Source organism: Pavona decussata, unplaced genomic scaffold, assembly GCF_977016875.1.
Source record: "Pavona decussata unplaced genomic scaffold, jaPavDecu1.1 SCAFFOLD_38, whole genome shotgun sequence".
In the NCBI taxonomy this organism is placed as follows: Eukaryota; Metazoa; Cnidaria; class Anthozoa; order Scleractinia; family Agariciidae; genus Pavona; species Pavona decussata.
The window spans coordinates 5,428,297-5,435,076 of NW_028145460.1; the positions used below are offsets into that span (position 1 = coordinate 5,428,297).

Consider the following 6,780-nt stretch of genomic DNA (forward strand, 5'->3'; position numbering starts at 1 on the left):
CGGTTTGCCTCATACTGGCTACGGCCCTGTATAGTTTTATCCGTATTCATACTGTTGATTTTAAAGACATTTGGTCGTAATAAAAATGTTCTTAACTGACTCTCAGCCTGGGTAATGTTTTTAGTATGTTAATCTCAGCCTCAACGTTCTTATAAAAAAAAAAAGAGTGTATTACTATTTTAAACTATGGCAAGCCAAATCGAGTCACTTCCTCAACCTGTCAATGATTTTTAATGTGACCAGTTTTCGCGGGCGATCGAAGGCTGCGTTCCGTATTCGTCCCAGAGCACAAAGTTTCCTGTTAAGGGCACTATATGTAAGGCTGACATGACTCACCCTCCAGGAACTGTAGCTACAGTTCCCAAGCACCTCATGCCAACCTTCCATATAGTATCTCCACAGTTTCGTTCCGATCGGTTTCCAAAGGTTTCAGACACCCACCCTGGTTTCAGAACTGTTTAAAAGGAACAATTCTGGGAGACTCCGATTGTAATTTTTCTGTAAGTGGCTCGCCATCCTTTGAGCAGCGAAAAGTGAAGTTAGAGTAAAACGTCTAAATTGGATCAGGCTCGTACATAGCTGACAATGGCCGTGCTCTCATTTTATTTATTTCTCATATCATATTCATGACATTTTCACCGTAAACCTTTCATGCTTCTTTTCACTTTGTAAACTTTATTAATTTCAACCGATTTTTTACGGGTTTGTAAATTTGTGTTGCAGAAATCTGTGTCATGACAAAACAAAAACCAAAAAAATAAATAAATAAATGAGTAATAATAATTTGATTTATTATATGAAATGTTGTCTATTTTGAATTTATTCACCGCTAAGTTCTGTTGTCCTCTCACATTTCAAGTCCTGTTGTTTTCCAGTTTTGAACAAATGCGGACTAAAAAGTTACAGTGAATTAACCCTTCGGAAAGCCCTTGAAAGAATTTAGTTGTGTGACAAAAACAAATGCCGTTGGCTTTTCATAGGGTTATTATTAAGCAAATAGCTCAAAGCGTGCACGCAAAGGATCTTTTACGGTTGATTACGGACAAATGTAAATATGGCGAGGCGACGAAACTATTGAACTGAATCCAAAGAAAAGCTCGACTCACGGCAATTTAGGTGTCAAACGCAATGCAATGTTAACCTTCTCAACCACACAGACGCTGTCATTGCTTACAAGCTCTCCTAACCACAGGCAGCGTGGGCCACGAGCAGTTGCCTATTTTTCTCGATTCTCAGGGACAGCAAAGCGAACGAACCACTCGAGCGCCACGAAGCTTCCGCGCTTCGCGTCTCCTCGCGGGAAACGATTTTCGCGCGTTCTCACGAGAGTCTCACGTTGTTCTTTGGCCTTACTATGTCCCCCCCCCCCCCCCAAAAAAAAAAAAAATTATAATAATAATAATAAGAACAATAAAATAAACTAAACTAAAATAAAATAAAATAAAATAAAATAAATAAATAAACAAACATATAAAGAAAAAATAAGTGACATCTTAAAGGACTGCTCGAAGTCTACAGGTAGCTCAATCGTAGTATGACCTAGTATGTCACTGTATGCGGAAACATTGATATTTCCAGATTTGAACCTGTTGGTCTTAGTGGTGCATACATCTTGAGAAATCATTCGTGGCATTTACACGTGGAATTTGTAAATGATTGAGTGGAATTCTAGTGGCTCATATCAGCCACATTTTTGATATTCTTGCCGGACCGTCGCCGGGGAAAACTGGAAATAATAATTATAAAATAAAGCCCTCTTATCTGTACTGCATCTTCCCTTGGTGTGTTCTGGCCGGTTTAGACGCCATTTTGTCGATTTTTTTTTCACCCAAGGTACTGTCAATAAATACTTTTGTTGTGATGCATGTTCGAGGCTTTTATCAACTAATCTCACACCAACTAGTTACACAACGAAAACATGGCGGCAAAGTGAAAACATATCACTGATGGATTATACATTATTCATACATTACACAATTATACCACTGACCAAACACAGGCCACCCAAGACTAACAACTTGTAACCCAGCAGTTTATAATGTCTCTACGCGCAATGTTCTTGACTCAGTTTGTGATATGAAATACAGCAATTATACTACTTTTTTATTATATATTTTAACAATACTAAATAGCTACTTACAATACTAACAATACTTGCACTACTGACAATGCTTACTACGCGTACAATACTTACAATGCTTACACTAAACACGGCACGCCATTTGTTACCATATTTTTTTTTACAAGTGGTTTCCAATTTATAAAGTAACCGTCTAAAACAGGTCAAGACAATAGAAACAGTTCGTTGGGACTTAATAAAGATCGTAAAGGGTGACCGCGACCGCGACCGCTAATACTCAGGCTATACAGAGATGAACAATGAATATGATATTCAAAGCTGCTATATTGTCGTAAGCATTTCTACATAAATTTCGTAAAATTTGGTTAATTGGTTAGCAGCCGGCCAAATTAACAATTAAAAAGATAAACATAACGAAACGTGACTCGCTAATCAAAAACTTGCCAGTCTTTAAATTTCTAGATGGGTCACGAGCAGATCACATATTTCAAGTCGCTCCCTGGGACGTGAAGAGGAGAGACCCTGGGAACGAGGTTGGCGAGGTAAACAGCAAGCGTCTTCTTCAGATAAATATAAAGATGTTGAAGGCTACATTCATAAAGTTTCTAACGTAAAAGTTCCTTCATCCGAAGCGAGCTTAAATAAACATGTCCTGCTTCTTACAGTCTTTTCTTTCCCCTTTTGGTTCAGATTAGAATACAATGAATGAGCTGGCTCCAAGAGCCCTTTGATTAACCAAGTAATTGATTTTGTGAACCAGAAAAACTGCTGCGAGCCTCCTTTATAGAGGTAGCCTTTCTCTGAGGGTGACCCGGTTCGACTATAGCCTCGTCTCACGTGCTGCGATTCGGCTGCCTGTGTCCCAACGCATCAGTTTTTTCTCGCTTGCTTGACAGCCACCAGTCGGTGGATAGTCCATTCTTCTTTCACTGAACGAAAGTCAAGAGGTTTTCCGTCTTTGGTAGAATACGGAGCTAGATACCTTCGCAAACGTTCCTCAGTAACAAGCGAGGGATCGAAGACACCGTGTGTTGACGACCAAAGCCATTTCAAAAGACTTTCGATGTTTTCAAACTCATATTCTGTAGCCTGGAACTCGTAACTCTTAACGATTTCAAAGGCTGCTGATGAGCAATACTGCTCGATCTTGACCTTTGGTTCATTGTGAAGCATCTCCTCGCAAATACGCTCTGCATTCTCGGGATTAAGCACTTCAATGGCGCTTAATATAAACGGCGGTATACTGTCCATGTACTGCACTGCAATTTTTCCTCCCTCTTTAAGACTCTCAAACATATTCTTGAAGGTTTGTTGTTTGTTAGCTATCCAGTGGAGGACGATATTGCAGAAAATGATGTCGTATGTCTCCGTGCCAATTCCTGGGAACTTCGTATCACTTCCTTCGACAAACGACAGATTCTGGATTTCACTGTAAGATTGCTGAGCCAATAGAATTCGTTCCTTATCAGGATCAACACCAACAATCTTTCCCTGTGGTCCTACCAACTCAGCGAGGTATGCAGACAGCTCTCCTGTACCGCAACCTAAATCCAAGATGACATCCCCGGCTTGAGGACAAACATCTGCTTGGATGACACTTCGCCAGAGACTTTTTGCCTAGAAAAAGAGTTTTTTTGGTAACCCTATGCTGCGTTGTCGCTGGATGAATTTGCCATCTTTCATAAAAACAGACAGCACTCACTGGATTCAAATGCCGCGTTATCATGTCGTACCGAACTCGATTTATCATAATTAGCATAAATTAAGTCCAACGTAAGCAGGCGTGACGTTAGTCTCCGTCGATCGCAGCTCAAACGTTCTTTTGGCTCGTCACGCAATCTCTCTTCCCCGGTGACGAGCCAAAAAAATACGAGAGGAAGTAAATGTCAGTCAAATGATCTGGTACCTCTTAGAGGTAAAACAATTTTCAGGCCACGCCCGAAAAACAGAATTCTGGTACCTTTTAATTTTAGGGCTTCTTTTCAAGATTTCTGACCGATCATCCCCGTCACTGTTACATGGGAGCACCCTCCCTCCCCTCCCCCCGGGCTTGTTTGCGTCTTGTACAGAAATGTACGATATATCGGCCCGCCCAGCCCTCCCTCCGTGTAGACAGGCTCACTCAAATTAATTCTGTCGTTTGTATTCAGCCGTAAAAAAGCAGTGTAAATCCATGAAGTTTTAAAAGGAAAACATTTTAAAGATTTACTGCAAAAAATTACTGCAATAAATTAATAAAATGCCTCAATGCACATTCAGTAAAAACCTGTAACTGTGTTTGGAAGGACCACCGCGACAAAATAAAAGTACCGGATCCTAGAAAAAACATTCTAAAAGAGAGTAAAGGTGGATTTCTACTGTGGCATAAATTTTACGTGCGTACAGACGTGAATTTAGCTGGCTTTACGCACGTAAATAAAATAAGAAGCGATGCATGAGCCGCGTGCGTAAACGTAAAAAGTTGAATGCTGTTCAACTTTTTACGTTTACGCACGCTTCTGCAGGAACCCATGTTCTTCAGGGTATTTTTGCAGATGCCGAGCGTTCGGGCAGCGATATGTGAATCATCCATTGTAGATGTTTTATTCTAATTTTACTTGGACGAAATGAAAACTGACAAGTGTAGTCTGTTCAAAGGATCACGCATTCAGTGTGAACAAAATTAAACGGAAAGCATGTGAGTAGTTTTTCTTACCCTTCTAAGGGCCTCTTCACATGAGCCCGGTAACCGGGCTGGCCCGGTAGGCGGGACGAATTTTGTCTTCTGTTCATATGGGAAATTTAATCCCGCCTACCGAGATGAAAAATGTCCAAAAGGCCCCCAAAATACCCGTGGAACCGCGTTTCGACTTTTCAGCGACCTTGCAAGCCATGCGCAGTTGAAAATGTCACGGACAGCCCATTCAGGGCCTTTTCACATGAGCCCGGTTACCGGACTGGCCCAGTAGGCGGGACGAATTTTGTCTTCTGTTCATATGGGAAATTTATCCCGGTTATAGTTACCGAGATGAAAAATGTCCTAAAGGCCCAAAATACCCGTGGACCCGCGTTCCGATTTAACATAACATTTATTCAGGAGGCTTCAACACAAATACAAAAACATCCTGAATAGGGAAATCGGGAGGTTAACCCTGTATAAAAACAATTTCATTGAATAGGCCTTATCACGGTTTTCGACGCCATTTTGACGAGTAGGCAAACACGCTTGAAATAACAGTGTTTGTATGGAAATCTGATGTCAAATAATTTTAGTAAAACATTATTTCTGAAAAATTCATGAATTGGAAACTTTTGGCACTAGGAAAAGGATTTTAGGAAAAAAAAATTAGAGGGATGTAGCTGTGCCAGAAAGCGTCCAGTCGTGTTTTGAACTTTCCATACATTTGTCTGTAAGCGAACCAGCCGTGAACTGCTACTAATTTAAGCCCCATTTACACTACAGAAAATTTTTGGCACGGCTCGGATAAAAATGGCACGCGTACCCAAAAAAAAGGTTCGGCTCGGGTAAATTTTGTAGTGTAAACGATTTTTCCGTACCAAATTTTATCCCTGCCGACCCAAAATTTCACCCGTGCTCGGCCCTTCTGAAAAGGTAGTCCGAGCACGGGTGAAATTGGTACGCGTTCCCAAAAACTCGGCCCGGCTCGGACGAAATGTGTAGTGTAAACGATTGACCGTGCCAAACCAATTTTTTCCTGACGAGCCTTCGTTACTGTGGTCAGCACCATCTGTTGGAGCATGTGTAGTTATTCCATTCAACATGGCGGAATCGGCGCGCCCTGCAACAAGGAAGTCACCAAGAAAATCTCACGGTCACTCTAAGAAAGGAAATGATGTAAAGGAATACACTCCTTGTCCCTGAATACTGTTTCTAGCAACTCAAATCAGTGACCATTACGTGTTAACATCCAAAATCGTTGCTCGATAGGACAGTTACAAGGCAGCATTGCTGCTATAACAATGAACATATTTGCGTCTTCACGCCTTTTCTATTATTCTGGAAAGAAGAAAAGGAAGAGAATAATTTTCGACGTCCCTGCGACAAGATGTGTGGCCTTTTTAGAAATAGACACTCCAAATACTTCTCACCCGCCATGTTTGAATGAAAGAAGCCATAAGCCGCATGCGCCCTAAGGAATAATCGCGTACGCTACCCAAGATGTTGAGCCTTTTACCCGTACCAAAACATTTTCTCACGCCGCTTAGCACGGCAGAAAAAAAGACGTGTAAACAGGACATCAGTGCTATAGTTTTTGGTACGTGTACCATTTTTATCCGAGCCGTGCCAAAAATTTCCTGTAGTGTAAATGGGGCTTTAATAGTTCGCGGGAAAAAAAAAACAGACAAATGTATGGAAAGTTCAAAACACGACTGGACGCTTTCTGGCACAGCTATATCCCTCCAATTTTTTTTCTTAAAATTCTTTTCCTAGTGCCAAAAGTCTCCAATTCATGAATTTTTCAGAAGCGATGTTATATGAAAATTATTTGACATCGGATTTCCATACAAACACTGTTATTTCAAGCGTGTTTGCCTACTCGTCAAAATGGCGTCGAAAACCGTGATAAGGCCTATTGTCAGCGATCTGCAAGCCATGCTCAGTTAAAATTGTTCGTCCCGATCAGTCCCAGTATCCGGGCTGGAGTGTTCGTATGGAAAAAATTTCCAGCTCGGTTACCGAGATCTCGGTCGCAAAAACC

General features: G+C 41.2%; 1 pseudogene; it reads right to left on the bottom strand.

Annotated features, from left to right (window-relative positions):
- Nucleotides 1–1,861: 1,861 nt before the first annotated feature.
- Nucleotides 1,862–4,381, bottom strand: LOC146483795 (uncharacterized; annotated as a pseudogene).
- Nucleotides 4,382–6,780: the final 2,399 nt, after the last annotated feature.